Here is a 24,267-nt window from a genome sequence, read left to right as displayed (position 1 = left end):
AAGTATTTTAACTATACTTCCAGGCCATTAATTAACCCTCTTCTTGCTCTATTATTTGGAATCAAAGCTCCCAGTTTTTCCCGTACCTGTTGTACCTTAGAGTTTAGGATGTGTACTGTTTCCCCTGAAAAGGATATGGTTCTGAGATTATTTAATGCTAATTGGATTTTATCAATATTTTCCTGATAGTCTCTTAAGTCTACCACATGTGACAGTGTTTTTGATGTCTTGACAAGTGTAGCTTCCCCTAAGTTGATGTTAACAAGTGGCGTATGGGGTTGGAATTTTATCATTTTATATGACGTAGCATAGGGAGAGGCTGTAAGAGTTATAGGACAAGGTAATTGTTAAAAAGAGTCATTATTTTCATTGTGTATTGGTTTTTTAATTTTGAACTTATGTAATTTTTGACGTTTCTTAGTAATAAGAGTGTCTCCCAGATCTTCCAAAACAGTATGTTTTGTAAATCGTGCCGTTAATTTGTTTCGGCGATTTTCTTTTCTAAAAATAATGTCGTCCGGCTTTGTTTCTACGGGTTCGGCTCGGTTCAAATTTAGGTTTTGTGTTCTTGATGTTTTCTGCTCAATTGTGTCTTTCTGCACTTGAGCGTATAGTTTTTCCCTAAAGGCGTTAAGCTGTTGTAAGTACCCTTCAGTTCCAAAAAAAAAGTTTCACTTGTGAATCACCTTGTGAATCCCGTGGGACATGTCCTCTTGCACAAGTGAAGAACAAGTGACGCTCCATATAGAAAATTGTATGGGATGTCCGCATTTTCACAAGTGAAAATTCAAATGAAAATTTTTCGAAGTCCTACGGGATTTCACTTGTTCCTTATACTCATTTTTCGTATGGCCTGTCACGTGCCGGTGACTCGTCCCAAGTGAATCACTTGGGAAAATCAGAATTTTTCCTTGAGTTTTCACTTGTGAAATCACTTGCAAGGGACACGTCCCAAGTGAAACACTTGGGAAAATCAGAATTTTTCCTTGAGTTTTCACTTGTGAAATCACTTGCAAGGGACACGTCCCAAGTGAATCACTTGTGAAAATCAGAATTTTTCCATGAGTTTTCAATTAAAAAAATATAGAAGTTAATTCATTTCATTTTAATTCATTTTAATTATATGGTACTATTTAGATTTTCAAAAATTGTACAATTATTGTTTCTGTTTTTTTGCTTCGTAAGCTTATTTTTAACGTTAGACATCGCCGTTCTTAAACCTTTGTCCGGGTCCTCTGAATCCTTGGCCAACGCTCCTGAAAAAACATATGTTTAAAAAATGCGTTTTATTTGTTTAATTGTATATTTACCTTTTATAGCTTGTTGCAGAATTTTTATTGGCACAAAACATTTCGTCATCCACTTTCGGCTAACGGAACCCATTGAATACCTTCAAAATTTACGTACTTTAAACTAAGATCAATGCACAACATCTTAAACTTAATGTAGCACTTACCTGACTTTATTATATTAACTAAACGATTAAAGTAACTCTGCTGCGCACCATTAAAATGGATGCTTCCCTTTCAATCACTCAAACAGAATGCACCAAGTCTTCTCACCCCTTTACTAGATTTCTTTTGTTTTCTCTTCGCTGTTGGCGCGTGCCACTGCACCTATACCCTTTCTAAAGTGAAATATATCCGACTATATAGTTTTTACTTCTTGAGTAAAAAATACAATACGATTTTTTTTTAAATGGTAATACTTAAATGTTTTAAATACTTAAATCAATTTTAACGGACTAAATTTCTATAACTTAACTAAAAAATTATATTGTAATAAAAATGTATAATAAGTAAATATAACATTATAAGTAAATTCAATATACTAAATTTTACTATAATCAAATAGTTTACTTTTATAAAACAATATTAGTTGTTTTTTTCGATACACAATAATGCTCCTAAAATATTAGGGCATTCACATGTCGCTGCTCCACGAAAATTTTTCCGCCGAAATATTAGTCGCTAGCCGAACATAACGGAGAGACGCAAAAAAAATAACGGACCAGCCGAAATTTGTCTCTGCGAGCGCGGAGTGCAGGCAGATTATAAGACAAGAAAGAGAGGGATATATCCGAATATCTGCCTCTCTTTGTTGCACGATCGTTTTCGTGGGCAGTCTTCTACGCTGCGCCGACTGCTCTGCTGACGTCAACAGCGGCACAGCGTTTTAGGCACAAAAAAAAACAAAAAAAGCTTTTTGCCTTGAGCCATGTCACCGCGTCCCTACTGCAGAACTGAAGGGTAGTCGTGTTCGTTGTTAAATTTTATTTCCTTATTGAATGTGTGTGTTCCACCAGTGAAAAGTTCGTGTGGGGTGTGCTTGGTTGCTGAATGTATAGAATTGTTGTACGTTATAAATGTTTCCGTTAGTATGTCATCATGATCGACAGATAGGTTCTCGAGTTTATTCTTGTTAAGGATTATTCTATAAATTTCCGTTAAGGAGGAATGAAGTCTCTCTACTGGAGAGTTACTTGAAGATTGCTGGAAGGATGTTACATGGATTTCCATTGATTACAGAAATCCCTGAATAATTTTCCCGAAAATTCAGCACCTTGATAAACAATAAGTTTTTGAGGAATACCATATGTGTTAATGAAATTTCGAAGTGACCTGGTTGTGTTAAGGCAGCCTCTTGTAGGGATTGTATATCCCGCTGCGAATCTTGAAAATTTATCAATTGCGGTTAAGATTGTCTTTCCATTTATCGTATATAGGTCTATGTGGACTATCGAAAGGGGTTTAGGTGGTGATTCGGTAATTGCATACTGTAGTTTTTGAGGTTGTCTATCGTATTTTAGCGTTTGGCAGATATCGCAATTATTAGTAAACTTTGATATTGCTTGCCGCATTTTTGGAAAGTAGATAGTTCTTCTAAGATGATTAAAGGTCTCTTCAGTTCCTCTGTGATTGGATTTAATGTGATAATTTTTAATTTTATTCCTGTTCTTCTTCTGTTAGAACATCCCTAACAATTTCTTTACAGCGGACCACGTTATAGTATTTGTTTGTTTTGGTGAAATGTTCTTTAAAAATAGGTCGAATTAATTCAAAAATTTCGTCCGAAGTTAAGATTGCACAAGCTTTTTGTGGTCTTAACGTATCGTTGAGAATTTCTGATAGCTTTTCGGTGGTAAAATTTGGTTCTGCATAGGTTTTTCGTGTTTTATTTTCAAGCAAGGTCTCGTCTTTTGTTGTCGAATTGGGGTTCATTAAAATGACAATTTGGATGTTAAATTCATTTAGTGGAGTTTCTGAGTTCTTTATCTCGTATTTCCCTACGTCTACACTATGGGTGTTAGCTTCCAAGTTAACTCGACTTAATGCGTCTGCTACTAGATTTTGAGATACTTTCTTATATTCGACCTTGTAGTCATATTCATTGAGTTGTAACTTCCAGCGGACCAATTTTGAGTTTGGTTCTTTGAAGTTCATTAACCACTTCAGTGGTTTGTGATCTGTCCGTATTTTAAATCTTTGTCCGAATAGGTATGGTCTAAAATATTTAGTAGCCCAGATAATGGCCAACATTTCTTTTTCGACTGTCGAGTAATTTAGTTCCGTGTCGGACAGGGTTCTGCTTGCGAATGAAACGGGCCTATCCGAGTTTTCGTTCCCCTGTGATAATACCGCACCAATGGCTACGTTACTAGCATCCGTTGTGAGTATGAAGGGTTTGGTAAAATCCGGGTAACGTAGAATTGGGTCATTACACAATAAGGTTTTACACAATTCTACGGCTTCCGTAAACTCTGCTTCGATTTTTATCGGTGCTTTTCCTTTTAATTTCTGGGTTAGAGGCTTAGTCAATTTCAATAGTCAAAATCTCTTATGAACTTCCTATAATACCCCAAAAGTCCGAGAAAAGATTTGATTTCCTTTCTAGATTTGGGAATAGGAAATGCCTTAATGGCTTCTATCTTCTTTGGGTTAGGTCGAACACCTTCATCCGTAACTACATGTCCTAGGTATTCGATTTCTTTCCTTAAAAATTCTGATTTTTCTGGTTGAAGTTTAAGTCTAGCTTTTGATAGTTTTTCGAAAATTTGGCTCAAGTGGGTCATGTGTTCTTGGAGAGAGCGTGAGAAAACAATTATGTCGTCTAGGTATATCAGACAGCATTTGCCGTTTAGGTCGGCTAATACGTTATCCATTACTCTTTGAAATGTGGCTGGGGCGTTAGTCAACCCGAATGGCATCCGAATGAACTCAAAGTGGCCGCCTTCTGCTGAAAAGGCGGTTTTTTCAGTATCTTCGGGCTTCATTTCCACCTGGTGGTAACCACTTGCCAGATCTAGAGCTGTAAAGTATTTTGCTCTTCCTATTCTATCTAGTACCTCGTTTATATTTGGCATTGGATATTTGTCTTTAATTGTCTTCTCATTAAGTTTCCTGTAATCTACTACAAGTCTCCAATTCTTTTTGTTCGAAGCGTCCATCTTTTTTGAGACCAAAAATACTGGAGCACTCCATGGGCTGTGGCTATGTTTGATCACTTTCTGTTTATTTGTCTTCGCACTTCCTGTGATTCAATGTGGCTGTACCTAAAAGGTTTAGTATATATTGGATTTTCGTCCGTTAGTTTAATTTTATGTTTTACAAGATTCGTAAAAGTAAGAGGGTCGCTTTGTTGATAGAAAAGATTGGGGAATTTCTCTGTTAGTTTCTTAAGTTCTGTCTTTTCTTCGTCGTTTAGATGGTCTGTCCTTAAGAGTTCGAAGCTATTTGACTTATAACTTTTCCCTTTAGTTATATAATCAAGTGTCGGCTTAGCTTCCAAATAATCAGATGGGGCGAATTCATTGACCTTTATTCGAGAATCTACACATAGGTTTTGTTTTTCTTCAGAATAGTTAACGATTTCCATTAAACTATATCCGTCTTTTGCTTGATATAAGCCCCCGCTTATGACATAGTCTTTGTTTACGTCGATGTTGTCGCACAAAAATGTGCCATCGGTGACAGTAACTGGTAATCGAACGAGGGTTTTCGACTCCTCGTCGATTACGTGTACTCCGGTGGCCACATTCTGTTCTTGATATAATTTCAGGTTGCCAACTATTGATTGAAGTTGTAGTTTTGGAATATCAACAACTGCGTTAATCTGTTGTAAAATATCCATTCCTATAAGTCCCTGGAAGAAATCGTGGAAATGGAATATAAACATATCGAATTTTCTTTCCTCATTTGAATTGTTAAAAAGTTTGACTTCTGTTTTCTTTTCAATAAAATGGACTTTCAGTACTGTTTTAATTGGAATAGGGGTATTGAGTTTTTTTTGATCATTTTGCGGAATTATCAAGGGGTCTATGAAGGACATAGTTGCCCCAGTGACTATTAAGAATTTCAATGGTGTGCCATCTTTGAATGGAGTTAGGACAATGTAGGGAAGTAGGCACCCATGGCTCACTTGGTTTAAGTATCCTGTTTGGACTTTGAGGCTCTGTCCCAAAAATTTGAATCTTCATCAATATTATGTACTTGACTATTCTCCTGTTTTTCCTGTTGTTTGTTTTCCTCAATGTTGTGTAATCTGGCAGTAGATCTAGTGTTAGGGTAGCTTGATCTACCGGTTGATTCCTACTTCGGCATAATTGCCGGAACCTCCCTATTCCTGCCACTAGAATTACTGCGTTCTGTATTCCGTCCAGAGTATCGATAGTTTCTGTTGATATAATTTGTATATCGCCTTACTTCGCCTCTCCTACTATTTCTGTCGTTATATTGTAATCTGTTGTTGTATTGGGGGTATCTTTCCCTAGACTGATAATTATTACGTTGGTTAGTGTTAGTCTGGGTTCCTTGCAAAAATATGTTTCTCTCCTGTATTGCCCAATCGTATGCTTCCTGCAGATTGGTTGGATTCATAGCCCTAATGGCCCCCCCTAGTTGGCCTCTCATACCCATTAAGAAGGTGTTTAAGCAAGTTCCCGCAAATATCGATTTTTTTGCTCTATCTAGGTTAGGGTCGGTTTCTTTAGTGTAAATCAGTTTGAAAAGGAGAGTTTTTATATCTATGATCTGGTCGAACAACTTTTGAACTGACAATTGTTTATGTATCAGTCCGTGAAGTTCGATGGAAAGAGTATGTTCATTCCTTTTGTCGGAACAATGCAAAATTAATGCCTCTTTAATTTCATCCCAATTAAGGCCAGCCTCTGAAGCCGTTAGTACATCTTTGGCTTTTCCTACTATTTTGTTTTTAATGGACCGTAGCAAAAATTGCCCATACGGAGTCTGGTCTGTCCCCCTTATGAGCATTAAAATTTCTTCTACGTTATTAATAAAATCACTTAGTAATTTCGAGTCCCCATTATATTCTGGTAAAAATTTGATAGCGTCTGGGATGCGTAAGGACGCATAAACTTCGGCCGAACTAATGCTGGTGTTAACCGTTGACGTGTCTGAGGAACTCATACTAACAGATGGAGGTCGTAAAATTATCTGATCAGCAATAATAGGTTCTTCCCTAATGTCTGGCAAACTTGCACTCTGTCTAGTTCTGATTCTGCTACTTGGAAGTATATTTTTTACTTTATTGAGTTTCGACATCTACTCTTTACTTTCTTATTTCGGTAATTTCTTAGAAATTAATTTATCGCTTACGTATTAAGGTTTACTTATATCGTATTTGGTGATTCCTTGTGTGGAGGTGAAGAATGTGAGGGTCGAATATCACCTATAAAGAGAACTTCGTTAATAGATTCCAGATATCGGATTTTCTTATATATTTGTTTATTCTTAATGCTCTTATTTAATTTACTATCACAACCGTAGCTGTAGAGATGTTAAATTACCGCACCTTTGTTTAATTTTTATTTCTTGTATACTTGTTTTTATTTCTTGTATATTTGTATAGTTTTAATGCTCTTATTTAATTTACCATCACAACCGTAGCTGTAGAGATGTTAAATTACTCCACCCTTGTTTTTTATTTTTTTTATTTTTAAATGATTTGGCTTTCATCACAAAATAATTGTAGAGATGATTTGCCATTCACTTTTTGAACATTGCACTAAGTTCGCCCTGAACTTTTAGGGTTGTTTGCATTTTAATATTTATTCATCTTTGTCATTTCCGTGTTCGCACTGAACAACGGAAAAACTTCACTTTATATGTATTTTTATATATATTTTTATTTCGATTTTTTTTTTGTGTATTGCATATTTATATATATTGCTTTTCATACTGCACCATTACTGTTGTCTTTTGCTATCCATATTATTTTTCTTTTCACCTCCACACTTGTTCTATTTATTTTTGGTGTATTTCCTTATATTAACTTACACTAAAATTATATTCATATTCCTGTGGGTTCTCCCTTCTGGTCTCCTGATCCTGGAAGGGCCGTTCGACTGTGCCAGTTAAGTATTGATGAGCGTAATGCCAAGTGTTTGGTTGTTTTTCCGGCAGAAAATAAGAACGCTGCCGCTTAGTTTGAGTTTGAAATCCAGATTAAAGTTTATTACTCAGCTTGGGTTTATGTATACCCTCGCTGCACGAAAATGTCTTATTCAGCTAAATACAATGTTCGTAATTCTAAGTGTAAGTATATGTGTAAGTATATGTGTAAGTATGTGTGTAGGTCTTTGGTGTCGGCCACCGATGTTGCGACAGAGCTACATCCTGCTTGTTGTTGACGCTGCACTTTCTGGTTAGAATGGGCGGCCACTGACCGATCGTTGGCCGCCGTCCAGGGTAGCACGAGGTGGTTTGGTTGGGGGGTCCGTAGGGTAGGTAACTCGCGCGTGTGCTCTCGCTCTCGCTCTGAACTGAACTTTTCGTTTCTCTTTTTATACCCGTTACTCGTAGAGTAAAAGGGTATACTAGATTCGTCGGAAAGTATGTAACAGGCAGAAGGAAGCGTTTCCGACCCCATAAAGTATATATATTCTTGATCAGGATCACTAGCCGAGTCGATCTAGCCATGTCCGTCTGTCCGTCTGTCCGGATGAACGCTGAGATCTCGGAAACTATGAGAGCTAGGCTATTGAGATTTGGCGTACAGATTCCTGAGCTTCTTACGCAGCGCAAGTTTGTTTCAGTAGACTGCCACGCCCACTCTAACGCCCACAAACCGCCCTTAAATGTAACTCCTACAGTTTTGATGCTAGATAGAAAATTTTAACTGAAATGTATTAGTCTTGTCAATACCTATCGATTGACCAAAAAAAATTTTGCTACGCCCACTCTAACGCCCACAAACCTCCAAAGAAAAAAGCTATGACGTCAGAGCCAGACAATGCGAAATGTTTTTACGCGTGTATGTGTGTGTATGTAAATAGTTGCCGGCTGAACTTAGCGGCAAAGAAAAAAGCCCTGCCGGCGCTCAGAGAGAGCAAAGTGCGCGGCTAACTTATTCTATTGAATAATGAACCCTTTATCCATTTGTCCCATTGACGGGCAAAAACCTTTAAAGATCTGTACATCTTTATTTATCTCTTTCAAAGAACATGAATTAGCTTAATAAATACCTATAGATTGTCCCAAAAAAACTTTTCCGTTTTCAGTCCAATGCTCTCAAACCAAAGTAGTTAGGACAAGCCTTGACACTAGAGTAGTAGTAGTGTATGTAGTAGTAGTGTATGTGTTTATGCATGTGTGGATGTAAAAAATTGCAATCTAATATCCGCGGCAAATAGAATTCTTTCAAACGAAGCTATTCAACCAAATATTTTGAAATACAGAATGTGCCTTAAAATTGTGTATGTTTAGCAAGCATACATAAATATAAATGTTTTTTGTCTATTTTATGTGTTGCTTTCTCATTCTTGGCGCTGGCTGAAACAAAACCAGAGCCGAGAAATGAGAGCAAGGGAGAGAGAACAAAGTGCGCGGCTAACTTATTTTAAAGTTTGTTATCTGAGTAACGGGTATCTGATAGTCGAGGTACTCGACTATAGCGTTCTTCCTTGTTTTTTTTCTGTTGCTTGGTTCTTGTTATGCTCACTCAACAACAAATTAGAGAGAGCGATCCAACTGAACGCTCGCTTATTGATGGGCAGCAGACCAATGCTTTTTTAACAACGCTCAGCAACAACTTTAACATATTTATTAGATCTCAACATTAGATTTATTTCTTATTCAGTATTAAGCTTTACAACTAGCAGGTTTACAAGTAGACTGACATTTCGCATATACACTCATACAAAAGGCTTTTATTTTCTTCGCTCGTTGCAAAACGGTCAGCGAATAAGCAGAGAAAAAAGGTAACACGAAATTGGTTTTTGGTTGAGCACAGACCGTTCGTTGAAGAGACGTTGGCGCAAGTGGTGCGCAAAAAACAGTTTTTTGGTGACTGCAAGAAACGGTCAACTGTTATTTGCGAGCTCTTTAAAAAACAAGTAGGTTTTTGTTACTTAAATCAAAAATTCCACCTTTGATTTATGTTTATTACGGACACTTGCAACGGGTGCTTTTTAACTTATAAACCCTTTCTTGCCATGGGCGAAGAAGACGTGTTTGCTTTTCTGCAGCGGCATGGAGTTGTTCTGAAAAACAAAGCCCGCAATATTGTCTTTCAATACGAAGGGCCCGGTTAGTACGCCATTTTGGAGGTGCCGCAGGATGATACGTAATGATCACGGAAAACGCAAATTAAGAAAGTTCAATGCTCCTTTACGATAATAATTGTTTAATTTTAAGGAATTTTTACTTTAAATTTTTTTTGTAAGGAATGCGCCTTTAAACGGACATTCTTTAGGCCTGTAATCTTGTGTAGTGGGAGATTGTTGATCCCAACAATAGCATTCCTTCGACAAGAACTAGGCTGGTCCCAACAGACGGTGGTCGACTGGAGTAATTTTCCTCGGGAAATTTATGTTAGCTGGACAGAGATGAACGCAAAGCAGATAATAGGTGGAGTCGGTTTAACCGTCGAAATTGACGAAGCAAAAATTGGCCAGCGCAAATATAATTGCGGGGGCGTTGTGGATGGCCAATGGGTTTTCGGAGCAATTTGTAGAGAAACCGCGGACTTTTTTGGTGGCTGTGGAGAATCGTAGCCAGGAAACGCTTCTTCCGATTATTGAGGCCAACGTCGCCAATAGAACTACAAATATATCCTATTGCTGGAAGTCATACATTGGTTTGCAGAATTCAAATTACTCCCACAAGACCGTTAATCATTCAGTTAACTTCGTCGACCCTGAAAAGGGAGCAAATATGCAGCGGATCGAAAGACTATGGCGTGCTCTGAAGGAGAATATTCCTCACTATGGCCCGAAAACAGAGCACTACCAACGATACCTCAAGATTTCATGCATTTTTCTTGGGCGAATTGTATAATCCTGAAAGCAATGTTAGCATTTAAAAAAAAAAGAAAAAAGATTAAAACCTGCAGTTTACAGAAACCAGGTTAAAACCGGAAATTCTAAGTTCCGAAGTTTTTTCAAGTAAGTAAGTAAGTAAGTACTATTGAGATTGCACGCCTAAATAAAGATATTAAATATTTAAAATAAAACCATATTAAATTAAAGGATTTGCATTTTCATCACATTTTCGGACATGCTTCTTTAGGACTCGGATTAATAATAACAATAATCATGGTAATATATGCCATAAGAAAATTTGCTACAAAGCAACGATTGCAAGCCATTACTTTCGCCGGACCGTCGCAAGGTGTGTTATAATAAGTTAAAAGCAAATAAAACAAGGAAGAACGCTATAGTCGAGTACCTCGACTATCAGATACCCGTTACTCAGCTAAATGGAGATATGCAAGCAGCAAAGCGAGATTAAAATGCGCCACCTACCGGCGGTATACAGATTTAAGCGTTATGGGCGTTAGAGTGGGCGTGGCAAATTTTTTTTTTGGATCAATCGATAGGTATCAACGAGACCAATACATTTCAGTTAAAATTTTTTATCTAGCATGAAAATTGTGGGTGTCACAGGTTTTCGCGGTTTGTGGGCGTTAAAGTGGGCGTGGCAAACTTTTTTTTGGGTTAATCGATAGGTATTAATGAGAACAATACATTTCAGTTAAAATTTTTTATTCTAGCGTCAAAACTGTAGGAGCCACAGTTTTGGGCGGTTTGTGGGCGTTAGAGTGGGCGTGGCACTGTGCTGAAACAAACTTGCGCTGCGTAAGAAGCTCAGGAATCTGCACGCCAAATCTTAATAGCCTAGCTCCCATAGTTTCCGAGATCTCAGCGTTCATCCGGACGGACAGACAGACGGACAGACGGACATGGCTAGATCGACTCGGCTAGTGATCCTGATCAAGAATATATATACTTTGTGGGGTCGGAAACGCTTCCTTCTGCCTGTTACATACTTTCCGACGAATCTAGTATACCCTTTTACTCTACGAGTAACGGGTATAAAAATATATCGAATAAAAAAAAAATACAGTAAACTAATTTATGTTTGCATTGTTAACGAAAACAATTTACAAATTAATATCCTGTACACCTCACCTTGCCGGCTTTTGGCAGAATGTGTAAGAAGAACACTAATTGTCATAAATTCAAGATTTTACGAGCTCTGTTCATGTCAATATGTAAATCTATCTAGAGCCGTAAATAATGATCTGTAACTTAAAACCTACAAGGGTGCAGTGCCGAACAATTGTAATCTTAAGTACAAGCCACTTGAGCCTGACCATAAATGTAGTTCTCACACTGTACAAAGGGTCGCCTTGCGGGAGACCGTTGATAAGGCTCCCGCTCAGGAAAACCGATGCGTCTCTGCGTAGACTATAGACAGGTATATCATAAGAATTTCATGTTAGTCACGTAAGAGAAGACTTAGAAAAATAAAATCAGTTTTAATTCAGAACTCAATCGTAAAGGTTGTTTTCCTTATTACAGGAATCCCTTTCAGGAGGTTATATGTTAAAAAACACCGAAGCTATAATTTGTTTCATATTACTTTCCCACCAATTTTCCGATCGTTCTTATGGCAGCTATATAGTATAGTCGTCCGATTTTGATAAAATTAAATTCGAAATTTAGAACTAATTAAAAAATGTTTTTTCCAAGCGTAGGAGGTTATATGTTGAAATACACCAAAGCTATAATTTGGTTCATATTATTTTCCTACCAATTTTCCCATCGCTCCTATGGCAGCTATCTGTTATAGTCTTCCGATTTTGATAAAATTTAATTCGAAATTCAAAACTGATTGAAAAATGTTATTCCCAAGCTTAGGAGGTTATATGTTAAAAAACACCAAAGATATAATTCTTTTTTAGATATAAGATATAGTTGTCAGATCCGGCTGGTTCCGACTCATATTCTACCTGAAAAAAAAAGACTTTTGAGAAAATTTCAACCCGATAGCTTAAAACTGAGAGACTAGTTTGCGTAGAAACGGACGGACAGACGGACAGCCGAGCAGACGGACATGGCTAGATCGACTCGCCTAGTTATGCTGATCAAGGATATACATACGCTATGGGAGGATAAGCACGGACAACGAAATGGATAACGGAAGGTACGAGAAAGGATTTGATTAATTTATTATGATTTAATCAGTGTGACCAATATAAAGCTAGATACTTTCATTCCTACTGTTCATAAAAAGATTTTAAGAAGTCTAGATCCCTTATAATATCGTTGAATCCTTAGGTTAGGTTAGGGCGGCTGTCGGACTATAGTCCGACACACTTAGACCTCTATGGGTCCATTATGATACCGCATGATCTCGTTTTTCCTTCTCTAGGGTCCCGTTCCTAGTAGTTTCAACCTGTGTTAAGCTGATCAGCATGTCTCCCACCCGGAAGATTTAATAAAGGCACTTATGTTTTTGGGATTAATCTCCGATATTTCGGTAAGATCGTCGATGAAGGGACTTCTTAAGTGTTTCAGTCTGAGTCTGCATAGGGCTGGGCAGAAGCAGAGATGGTGTTCTACCGTTTCCACTTCTTCCTCATCCCTGCAGCCTCTGCAGAAATAATTTTGCGGGGCTTTTAGCCTGCCGGCATGTGCGCCAACAAGCCAGTGGCCTGTAAGAGCTCGAATCAACATGCCACACTCTGTGCGGCTGAGTTTGAGTAACTCCGAGGTTTTTTTGTTGCTTATCACAGGCCATGTCTGGTGAGAGATACGACACTGTGGTGCGTTTTGCCAATGGGTGTTGGCTAGTGTGTTGAAGTAGTTAGTGTGTCTTTTATAGCGTGGACCCCCGCCTAAAAGACGCTACAGCGGTCCGGGAGCCTGAATGACTTCCTGATATCTAATTGTTCGGAGTATACACCTCCGCCAACGTGTCCTTCTAATTTTGAGCCATCTGTATAGAAACAGTCGGCCCTGCTCCCATTCCTCTCTATCTGGAATCAGGGCCTCAAAGGGTGTGTGACTATATTCAATGGATTAGCATAGATCCGTGATCTTCGGAATCGATTTATCATGCTGGATAATTTTAGCATGGCCATAAATTTTGGCCTCCCACTGCCCTGTGTCCCTCAGTCGAATAGCTGCCGATTCGGCCCTTTCCATGCCTGCTAAGTCCAGGCTAGGGAGGTTCAAGATCGTATTCAGCGCTTCATTCGGGGTGGTTCGAAGGGCTCCACTAATACACAAAGCCGCCTTTCGCTGTACTTTCTTTAGAGGAGTCAGTATGCGTTGTTTGCACCACAGAGCCACTGCGTACAGTAGGATTGGCTTGACTACCGCTGTGTATATCCAGTTGACTATTCTAGGGGACATGCCCCATCTTAGCCCAATTGCTTTTTTACAGGAGTAAAGTTCTATTATCAAATAATTTTGCAGTAAATCCAAAGCAATTGCGTAGTTGCCATCCAAAATTTCCATCGAGAGAATAGTTTCCAACGCAGCGTCCCTCAGGCATGATCGTAGATGGCTAACTTGATGACCAACCTTATGACAATTTATGCAAGGACCGAGCCCTTTCGCTTCTTGAAGCCTACTTGTAGGAGACAGGATTTTAAAATTCTGACAATAAGAAATGGAGCATCATTAAAGAATATACAGATCCAAGGGTTAGAATTCGAGGCAACAAATGCTGATCTACGCGTCCTGCACCGCTGCTCGAGAAATTATGCCATTGACTCCCACGTAGGAATTAGGTTGACGAAGGCAGGGTCCTCTAAACGCTCTTTCCACTTTGCCTGGCTTGCCGGATCCAACTTTTGGAACAGGGGTTGGACGATAACGCATCCTGCTATTCGTTCCGTCGGGCCCAGTCCCTTGAGAGCGCAAATATGAGCGTGGAATTTATCTGACAGCTCCCGAAGTGTCGAGACGGAATCACTCTGCACCGCCTTTAGTCCCAGGACCTCAGTAACGTGTGCCTGAAAAACCAAACGACGATTATCAAATAAATTTTGCAGTAAATTCTAAGCAATTGCGAAGTTGCCATCCAAAATTTCCATCGAGAGAATAGTTTCCAATGCAGCGTCCCTCAGGCATGATCGTAGATGCTGCAGCTTTTCTTCGTTGGTGAGGTCCGGATGACTATCTATGGTCGTGATAAGCATAGAGTAAAAATCAGACCAATTTGTATAACCTTCAGCAATTTTTGGAAGCGCAAGTGGGGGCAGTAATGTTGCCCTATGTCGAGGCTGACGCTGCTGGGAACCGAAAACTCCTGGAGTGATGCCATCAGCAAAAGTTGAGTGCGAAAGAAGCTGTGAGGCGCGCTTTGAAATTTCTACTCGAACCGATGACTTCAGATTTACGAGAATGTCATCAAATTTCTCACTCAAATCACTTTCAAATTCCTCGAAATCCAATTCTTCGAGCTCACCGAGAACCTTTTCAAATGATTCTTGAAGCTCATCAAACAACTCCAACCTCACGTGAAGACCGGATTCGTCGCATGGAGTTAACGCCGCACTTGATAGGGAATCCACTAAACGCTCCATTCTATTAAAAAAAGCGGTTGCCTTGCGCTTTAAAAATATTGCCCTGTTTGCATCAGCGGTAACATTTCTAAAGGTTCCCGTAAGCATGGCTACAACAACAACAAAAAAATTCAGCAGACGAAATGCACGAAATATGGTTTCAGTGGGAAGATGAGCGCAAAGCAAACGAAGGAATAACAGCCCGTTACTTGGCTATGTACGCTCCTAAGTATAACTGATTTTGCGCCTTATACGCAACTTTCTACACCGCACCGCAGCCGCAAGAACGAAAAAGTCAATAAAAATATGATTTGCACTTAGTATTGTTTATGTACAAATCACGTCGGGGTCACCAATGTTGAACTAACAAGCTTTTAAATTAGTTATTGCAAAAATAAAATACGAAATTTTTGGTTGCTTTATGCTTGCTTACAATGTATTAGCGAATGAGAGTACAGCAGGCGAGACGAGAGTGCGTTTAATGTCGAGATAATAATTCGTACTGATTTTACAAAGGGACAGAGAGCCGAATGCTGGGCCCAAATAAGAGAGAGATACCTTTCGCGACGCAATTAAAATAAGAGATATAATTAAGACGTTAATAAGCTGCTGCGGCTGCGTGACCCGACAGTGTTTTTCTTGAACAGATAGAAAAATTAAAAAGTTTAAGAATGGGCTTACAAATGTTTCGGGCACAAAACTTAAAGACGCACCCAAGGAGTCCTTTCGCCGAGGAGAATAGGTTGGCTTTATTGTTTCTAAATCATTTAAGTGAGAACTTTCTGAAGTTACAGGAGAAATCAAAAAATTTGACTGTTGAAGTGATTAGAGTAGCTATAATTAGACCAAAGAAAAACTATAAGTAGATTGAAAGAGTCCACCAAATAAATCGGCAATTTCGGGATCCATAGATACCTCAATAGACTTTAATCGTACCGATGATGGCAATGCTGAAGACTTTCGCTATCTTTCCGTTTCTTTGTGTAAAAGATTTAAATTGGGATGAAGAAAAATTTGTGTCGTTATCTATCATCAATGTTTTGGCTAATGGAAATTGTTGGAAGACTTATGAAACTTTGTTTTCTATAGTTACTTTATTCGGAATTTCTTTTGCGATTAAGTATTTTAAATACGAATTTATAATCTATGATATACGAATATATATATCTATCAAGATGCAAACATTCACCTTCTCTTTCCGGAATTGGTGCCTAACCGATAGGAATTTATACTGGGTGACTGTTGTATTTGTTTTGATTGCAGATAGTTCAATTTTTTATAAACTCCTTAAGTTTCATGTATAAATTAGGTTTATAATATAGGCGAGTTATTTATTTATAGTTTTCATCAAGCCCTCTATGAGCCCTACAACGCGTTTCTGTGATTATATGCGATCTGTCTTCAGCGTTTTCGACATCCTGCACAAATGTTATTGTGTATAAAAATGTGTTTAATGTGGTTTTTGAATTCTATAAAAATTCTCTAGAGTACAGTGAACTCCTATTGTTAAATTAGCTGGAATATATTGACTCAAAATTGATTCTACATTTTCTGGAGTGTCATACTCTATAATGTGTCTAGTGTCTCCCCGTTGCTATTAGCAATTGTTGCTTAAACTGGTTTAAGGGTTTTCGGGTTTCTTGTATAACATTCTCAAAACTACTCTCGGCTGAATGCTGAGTGTTTTGAGCTGAGACCGATTCATTACTTTCCGTTAAGTTATTTATTTGGATCCTCGATAAAGCGTCCGGAACAACATAAATATATAAATTATAAATAAATAATTTTGGGTGAATAACTTTTAACAAAGGAATACCATCTTTTTATTTCTAAATTTGGATTTTTTTGAGAAATGGAGAATAAAAGAGGTTAGATCTCGATGTTGTTAACTCATATAAGTAATTTCAAAGGTTTTTAAAGGCCCATACTTTGGCTAAAAGTTCCTTTTTATTTGTTACGTATAATTATTCAGTTTTGGTTAGAGTTTTTGAAATAAAGAATTTGGGTTTCCTTCCTGAGAAAGAACAGCACCAATAGCTAAGCCAGACGCATCAGTTGTTAGGGTACATTTTTATACCCGTTACTCGTAGAGTAAAAGGGTATACTAGATTCGTCGGAAAGTATGTACCAGGCAGAAGGAAGCGTTTCAGACCCCATAAAGTATATATATTCCTGATCAGGATCACTAGCCGAGTCGATCTAGCCATTTCCGTCTGTTCGTATGAACGCTGAGATCTCGGAAACTCTACAAGCTACAATACTGGGATTAGGCATGGAGATTCCTGAAATCCCTGCGCAGCGCAAGATTGTTTCAGCAGAGTGCCACGCCCACTCAAACGCCCACAAACCGCCCAAAACTGTGGCTCCTACAGGTTTGATACTAGAATACAAATTTTAACTGAAATGTATTGTTCTCGTCAATACCTATCGATTGCCCCAAAAAAAGGTTTGCCACGCCCGTTCTAACGCCCAAAAACCGCCCAAGCCTGAGGCGCCCACAATTTTCATGCTAGATAAACAATTTTAGCTAAAATTTATTGGTCTCGTCAATACCTATCTATTCATCCAAAAAAAAATTAGCCACGCCCACTCTAACGCCCATAACGCTTAAATCTGTCGACCGCCGGTAGGGGGCGCATTTCAATCTCGCTTTGCTGCTTGCATATCTCCATTTCCCTTTGGTCCCATTAGCTGAGTAACAAGTATCTGATAGGCGAGGTACTCGACTATAGCGTTCTTCCTTGTTTATTGTAGTCTGGTTGTACTAGTTCTACTTGTGCAATTAAATTTTGTTTCAGCTCGTTAAAAGCTCTTACAGCTGAATCATCAAGCTGTATTAAAGTTTTACGTGATGCTTTTTTAAATAAATGTTTTGTTAAAGGTTTAGCTATTTTTGCGTAATTTTGCACAAATTTTCTGTAGTATCCTGTAAGGCCTAGGAAGATTCTAAGCTCTCAATTTTTAAGGGATCGGATATTTTACAATTGTAGAAATTTTTCGTGATCGCTTTTGATCACATTGTGAGAAACAACGTCACCGAGAAAATGTTTTTCTAATGTAAAGTACTTTTTAATTATGACAATTAAATCTTTGTAATGTTGTTCAATTGTTTTTAAAAATATAATAATGTCACCCATATAAACATGACATGTTTATCGAAAATGAGGTTTTTTCAAATGTCTGGTTCATTCATAATTGCTCTTCATTGATAATATTTAATATTTCGGTCTCCAGATCTTTTCTTTGATCTGCAGATGATATTTTTATGTTGTTTAGTTTTTGATTGACGGATTCAACGACCGCGTTTGCAGAGTTTTAAATTCCAAACTTTTATTTTTGTCGGATTTTTCAACAACGGCGCGTCCATGATTTTTAATTCCCAAACTTTTATTTTTGACGGATATTTCAACGACGGCGTGTTCAGGATTTTTATATCCCAAACAAAATTCGCCTTGAAGAGAGTATTCAGTCAGAAGTTTGCAACGCAGTGAAGGAGACGTTTCCGACCCCATAAAGTACTTATATTCTTGATCAGCATCACTAGACGAGTCGATCTAGCCATGTCCGACTGTCCGTCCGTTTCTACGCAAACTAGTCTCTCACTTTTAAAGCTATCGGGCTATAAAAGGACTTTTGAGATCCTACCGACTGCGCCAATTAAAACTCTGCACCATAAGTGTATTAAAAAATCTTTATTTAATTATACTTTACACTGGTTACAATATTTTTGGAAGAGCAGCGACCTACTGTTGATAAGTCTCAAACTAAACTCCTCCTCTAACTCCTACTTCATTTACGAGCATACCTCGGTTTTAAGCTTTAGAGCTTTCTGTGAGTGGGACTTATTGCAATTGAGTGATTCTCTAAATTTGGACTTTGGACTCCAGACTTGGGTCCCGAGATCTGAGTATCCTGATTCGTGCACAGAGAAAAAAAAATACCAAAACTGGTCATCAATCGGGTATTTTTTCATATCAATTTTAATCCCTTATGTCGCCATATCATATTCATATTTTCGAACATATGACATTGATATTTTCGAACATGTCAATTTGGTATTTTTCATACCAGATTGATTTGAGCACATATCAAAGTTGTGACCAAATTGTGGTATTTTTTAAAATCCAACTGATATGCTTTCATATCAAACTGATATGCTTTCACATCAAACTGATATGCTTTCATATCAAACTGATATTTTGTCAAATCAATTCGACACTTAACTCATACCCAGCTTTATATTAAAATCATTTTATTGAGAGAAACAAATTTGTAGTTTTATTTAAAATTTATTTTCATTCAAAGTCTTATGTTACATATAAAAAATAATTGTAACCTAAAATTACTTATCATAATTAAATAAACTAAAATTTTTTCTTCTTATCATTTTAAGACCAGTTGGTGTGTAATATACATGAATTGGTGGGCCTTCAAATTCGTTAATATTTATTATCTTAGTATTATTTATAAGTGAGCCAATTTCATAGGATTGGTAATGCTCATTTAAGCTGCTCACAAAAAATTCTTTCTTTATATGTTGGTGTCGTATCCCCTGCGCAGACATCAATGTGCTAAAATTTGAAATTATTACAACCTGTTATGAAAATATTAAAAATTAAACTTACTTGTGCTCGCTTCCATTTTTGGAGCTTCTCGCGGAACTCGGATTTCAGACCAAGATGTTCTCTCTTGGAAAATATTAAATCAAGATCTGAAGCACTAATGTACTGCAGCCTTTCGTAGTTGTATCCACACTCTAGGAATATATTGCAAAAATAAGTCTCAACTAATAATGGCTTACATATATATATATATATATATATATATATATATGTGCACATATGTTGATTTATAAAAACCTAAAAGCAGGTCAAGCACAACCAAATTGACCTCGTGGTCCGTAAGGAATTGAAGCAAAAGTGGATCCTCCATGGTACTTCGTCAAACTAATGCACAAATAAAGTAATTTAGTTAAAATTATACATACTTACCAAGTAATTACATTTATAAACACCTTAAACTTTTCTTTTGTCAGTAAGGAATTGAAGCAAAAGTGGATCCTCCATGGTACTTCGTCAAACTAATGCACAAATAAAGTAATTTAGTTAAAATTATACATACTTACCAAGTAATTACATTTATAAACACCTTAAACTTTTCTTTTGTCACTTTTTACACTAAAATTGACGCAGTAAATAAAAGTGGGACCACCGCATACAAAGCGTAATTATACCGTTGTACACAGAATATACACAAAAAGGACGAATTTACAGTCATACTATTTTTTCGAAGACTTTTCGATATTACGTTTGATATGAAATCTTATCGACTTGCTAAGTATTCATATCATTATGATACGGATTCATATTAACATTTGAAGTTGATATGATTTCGTATCAAATTGATATGAATTCGAATCATTTTGATATGAAAAAATTGATATGTGAAAATTGAGGAGACAATATCAAACGGGTATTGTTTCGTTTTTTTCTCTGTGTGGGAACGTGCCGATAGTCTGAACAGCGGCTCTTTCTAATTGTTTAGTCTATAAAGTTTGGTTTTCGTTTCATGGAAATTTCCTCGGGCCTGCCTTTAGTTCGGTAATTTTCCATTGGCTTGTTGACAATTAAATTTGGATTCTTATTTCTTAAAGGGTGTCTCGAGGGTGACTGCATAATGTGTGCATTTATGTGTGGGTGTGTGGACATGTACATAGGAGTATGTGGTACTATGGATATGTCACTCCCCCATCCGTTGAATTTGGTCTGTCCTCAGGTCGACAATCTTGGGTATAACATTATATTTTCTTCTGTTAATTTGATTGGGTAGATCGTTTACAATTTCTGTACTTTTTTGTGTTTCTTCCTTTGGTTTTATATATTTTACAATAAGTTTTCTTGGTATGCTCTTAAATTTATACCATAAGTACAATAAAATGCTTATAATAATGATTACAAAGGTTGTTAAAGTAATTATTTGAAATACATTATAATATTTTGTATGTGATTCTATTATCTCTTTTGTTTGAATATAAGACAATGGTTCTAATTTTGTTACATTATTATTTATGCAAACACTCTGTGTATAATCTAACATTGAATTTGAAAGAGTGTATTCAATTAAGGATTTTAATGAGGTTACTTCCGAATTTAGAAATTTCTTTATTAATGCAGTTTTGATTCAGCAATGTTTTAGGGATATTCCATGTCAATAAAATATTGGGTTCAACAAAATAAATTTGGAAATTTTTGTAAGTTTTCGTATATTTGCATTCAGTGTTTTCCTGTTTAATTATTCCATTTATACAATCATCAAAGCCTATTTTTCCTGTTTCTTTATTAAATAATTTATCTTCATATACAAAATATTTATCAAGTATATTTTCTTTTAAAATATTGTTATTTTCATCGGGATAAGGAATAATTTCAAAAACCGGAGATTTGGCTATCTCTGAAGGAATATGGGAAATAATCAAAATTTCATTTGTGTCTGTTTCAAGGCAAGTTGATGTTTTGATTCTCAACAATTTCTCAGGGTTCATATTTTTCAGATAATCGTGTTTTAGTAATTTTTGGATTAAATAGTCCCAAGCTTATCATTTGCATTCCTAATTCGATATCTTCTACATATTCTGTAAAGTGTTGTAAGTTAAATATTAAAACGCTGACTTGCTGATCTCTTTCTCCTTTTTCATATTTAAATTCATGTTCTGAACGCTAGTATCTACCAAATTATTGATTTTCTGTTCCATCTCATCTTTATCATCTTAATCTAAGGTTCCGAATAGATATTTGAAAACTGTTCCTACGATATTGAATAGACCTCCCTTACTACGTTTTGCTATTGTAATTCCATTGATTTCTCTTTTAAGTTTTTCTACTAAATATCTGATTTGGATAACATCATTGAATTCATCGGCTTCTTTTAAAAGATCTTCAAATGTTTGTTCGGTTTTTGTTATATTTACGCTTAAGTAATGGTATTCATAATTAGTTGGGATTTCTATTGATCCTGTTTTAAATACAAGAATTGTCAGTTGAATTGCAGTTGCTAATATTATAGAGAAAATTATAGTTTTCACCGAGTTGTTCCTGAGTTCGTTCATTTCCTTCTGTTTGCCTGGTAATATCATCATATTTACATTTATTAATTATCTTCTTCTTTTTGAACTTTGATTTATAATGAACAATCTTTCTTCCTCTATTCGTTTCTTCAAAATGTTTTTCATCTACCTTCTTCAAGGTTCCTGTCTTTTTAAATGAATTTGTAGTCTTGGATTTCACTAGAGGAGCTTGTTTGTATTTTGGATCTATTTCATAGTCCTGACGTTTCTCGGTTAATTTTTCAATTCTATTCATTTTCTTTTCTTGTGCATCGTAATCAGGAGTTCCTGCATACATAAATATGTCAGCTGGTATTTGATTTGTAGCATTATGTTTTGTTTTGTGATTGTAAATGTAAAGGATTAATTCGAACTTAGTATATCTGTTTTCAATGTCTGATTCGCTTCCTATAATTCTTAATTTTTCATTTACTGTTTTATGAAATCTTTCTATGTCCGAAATACCGTTTTTACTTGTTGTTACTTGAATTTGTATTCCTTCTAAATTTAACCAGTTGTGTAAGGCTACACACATGAATGCTGAATCTTTATCTGCTTTTATTTCTTGTGGTTTTCCCATTTCATTGAATACTTTTATAATAGCTCTTTTGGCATCTAACCAGTCTCTACCTGTGACTTCTACTAGGGAAGCAAATTTTGAATATACATCGATACACGATAAAAATTGTTCGTTACCTACCATGTAAAAATCCATAACAAATTTTTCTCTTATATTTTGAATTTCTGGGGTAAGTTCAAATGTCAGTTTAGTAATTCTATATTCTGTTTTAGCGATGTTACAAATTTCACATTCATTTATTATATTTTAAATTAGCTTTTGATAATCAGGGAAATAATATTTTTCTCTAAACCACTTAGTAGTTTTTTCGATTCCTGGATGTAATAGTTCCTTATGTCTTTTCAAAATTGTTTCTTTAAAGTCTGTATATGTCAATATATCTTCGAGTCTGGCTTTTTGGAATGTTAGGAAATTTGAGTCATTATGGAAATAAACTGCGCTCTTTTTAGTGCATAAATATTCTTTAATTATTTCCTTCGCTGAAGTTTCTGTCATTTCTTTATAAATAATTTTGATTTTTAATTTATAAAAATAGTGTGTTATTTCTGTTGTAACTTCGTTTCCTTTAATTAGTTCGATCTGTCGGGAGAAGTAGTTAAATGGTTTCTTAGTTATAGAAATGTAGTTTTGGTTATCTCCTTGGGCACTATGCTCTGTTGCACCTGCGTTACTAACAGTTTCTTCTGGTATGTTTTCTTCAGAATTTTCTGTGTACATAGTTTCTTCTATTTTAGTACTAGATAATGCGTCGGCTATATAATTCTCTTTCCCTGACAAATATTTAATTTGATAATCGTATTCATTTAGTTTTATCTTCCATCTTAGTAATTTCATATTCGGTTCTTTAATATTGTTTAACCAAACTAAAGGTTTGTGATCACGTAATATTTCAAAAGGTCTGCCGAATAAATATGACCGGAAAAATTTGGTGGCCCATACAATTGCTAAGAGTTCTTTTTCTACGGTGGAATAATATATTTCGTGTTCGGTTTTGGTTCTGCTGGCATAACAAATGGGTTTATGATTTTGAAATAATACTGCTCCTATCGCCATGTTGCTTGCGTCTGTTGTCAAAGAGAATGACTTACTAAAGTCGGGGTAAATTAGAATGGGATCGGATGTAATCAAGATTTTCATTTTTTCGAATGCTTCTATGTATGGTTTGTCTTCAGTTTTATTGTTATGGGTTTTACAATATTTGCAAAGTTTGGTATGAATTTCCTATAAAATCCACACAATCCTAGAAATGATTTTATCTTTTTTGGGGTTTTCGGTATCGGGAAATTTATAATGGCACTTATTTTTTTAGGGTTTGGTTTTATGCCTGTAGTTGTTACTATATGACCTAGGAATTCTGTTTCTTTTTTCATAAATTCGCATTTATCCAATTGTAGTTTTAAATTCGCGTCTCGATGTTTTTGGAATACCTTTTTCAATGATAGAATATGTTCCTCCAATGAAGTGAAAAAATTATTATATCATCTAGATATACTAAACAATCTTTATAGATTAAATCCTCTAATAAGTTGTTCATACATCTTTGAAAGGTAGCGGGGGCCTTTTTTAAGGCCAAATGGCATTCGGGTGTACTCGTAATGGCCATGTTTGGTTGAAAATGCTGTTTTTGCTATTGACTCAGGTTCCATTTGAATTTGATGGAGTCCATTAGCTAAATCGATGGTAGTGAAATACTGACATCTTCCTAACTTGTCCAATATTTCATCCATTCTAGGTATTGGGAATTTATCGTTGATTGTGATTTCGTTTA

General features: G+C 36.3%; 1 protein-coding gene and 1 long non-coding RNA gene across 4 annotated transcripts in view; one reads left to right on the top strand and one right to left on the bottom strand.

The window, feature by feature from the left end:
* Snap25 (Synaptosomal-associated protein 25kDa) overlaps positions 1 to 24,267 on the top strand; it is a 379,996-nt gene that overhangs the window by 134,811 nt on the left and 220,918 nt on the right. The gene's annotated exons all lie outside the window — the stretch shown is intronic.
* LOC139353201 (uncharacterized) lies at positions 1,090 to 8,086 on the bottom strand. 2 transcript variants are annotated; one of them, XR_011604375.1, is made up of 5 exons: positions 7,296 to 8,086; positions 1,860 to 6,687; positions 1,457 to 1,627; positions 1,311 to 1,390; positions 1,090 to 1,256 (listed from the first exon to the last, which is right to left on the bottom strand). It is a non-coding gene; the product is annotated as an uncharacterized lncRNA (long non-coding RNA). The 2 variants fall into 2 exon arrangements; XR_011604374.1 differs by lacking the exons at positions 1,860 to 6,687; positions 7,296 to 8,086 and having other exon boundaries at positions 1,457 to 1,781.

This window comes from Drosophila suzukii, chromosome 3 (assembly GCF_043229965.1).
Source record: "Drosophila suzukii chromosome 3, CBGP_Dsuzu_IsoJpt1.0, whole genome shotgun sequence".
Lineage (NCBI taxonomy): Eukaryota > Metazoa > Arthropoda > Insecta > Diptera > Drosophilidae > Drosophila > Drosophila suzukii.
This window is presented reverse-complemented; position numbering and strand designations above follow the sequence as displayed.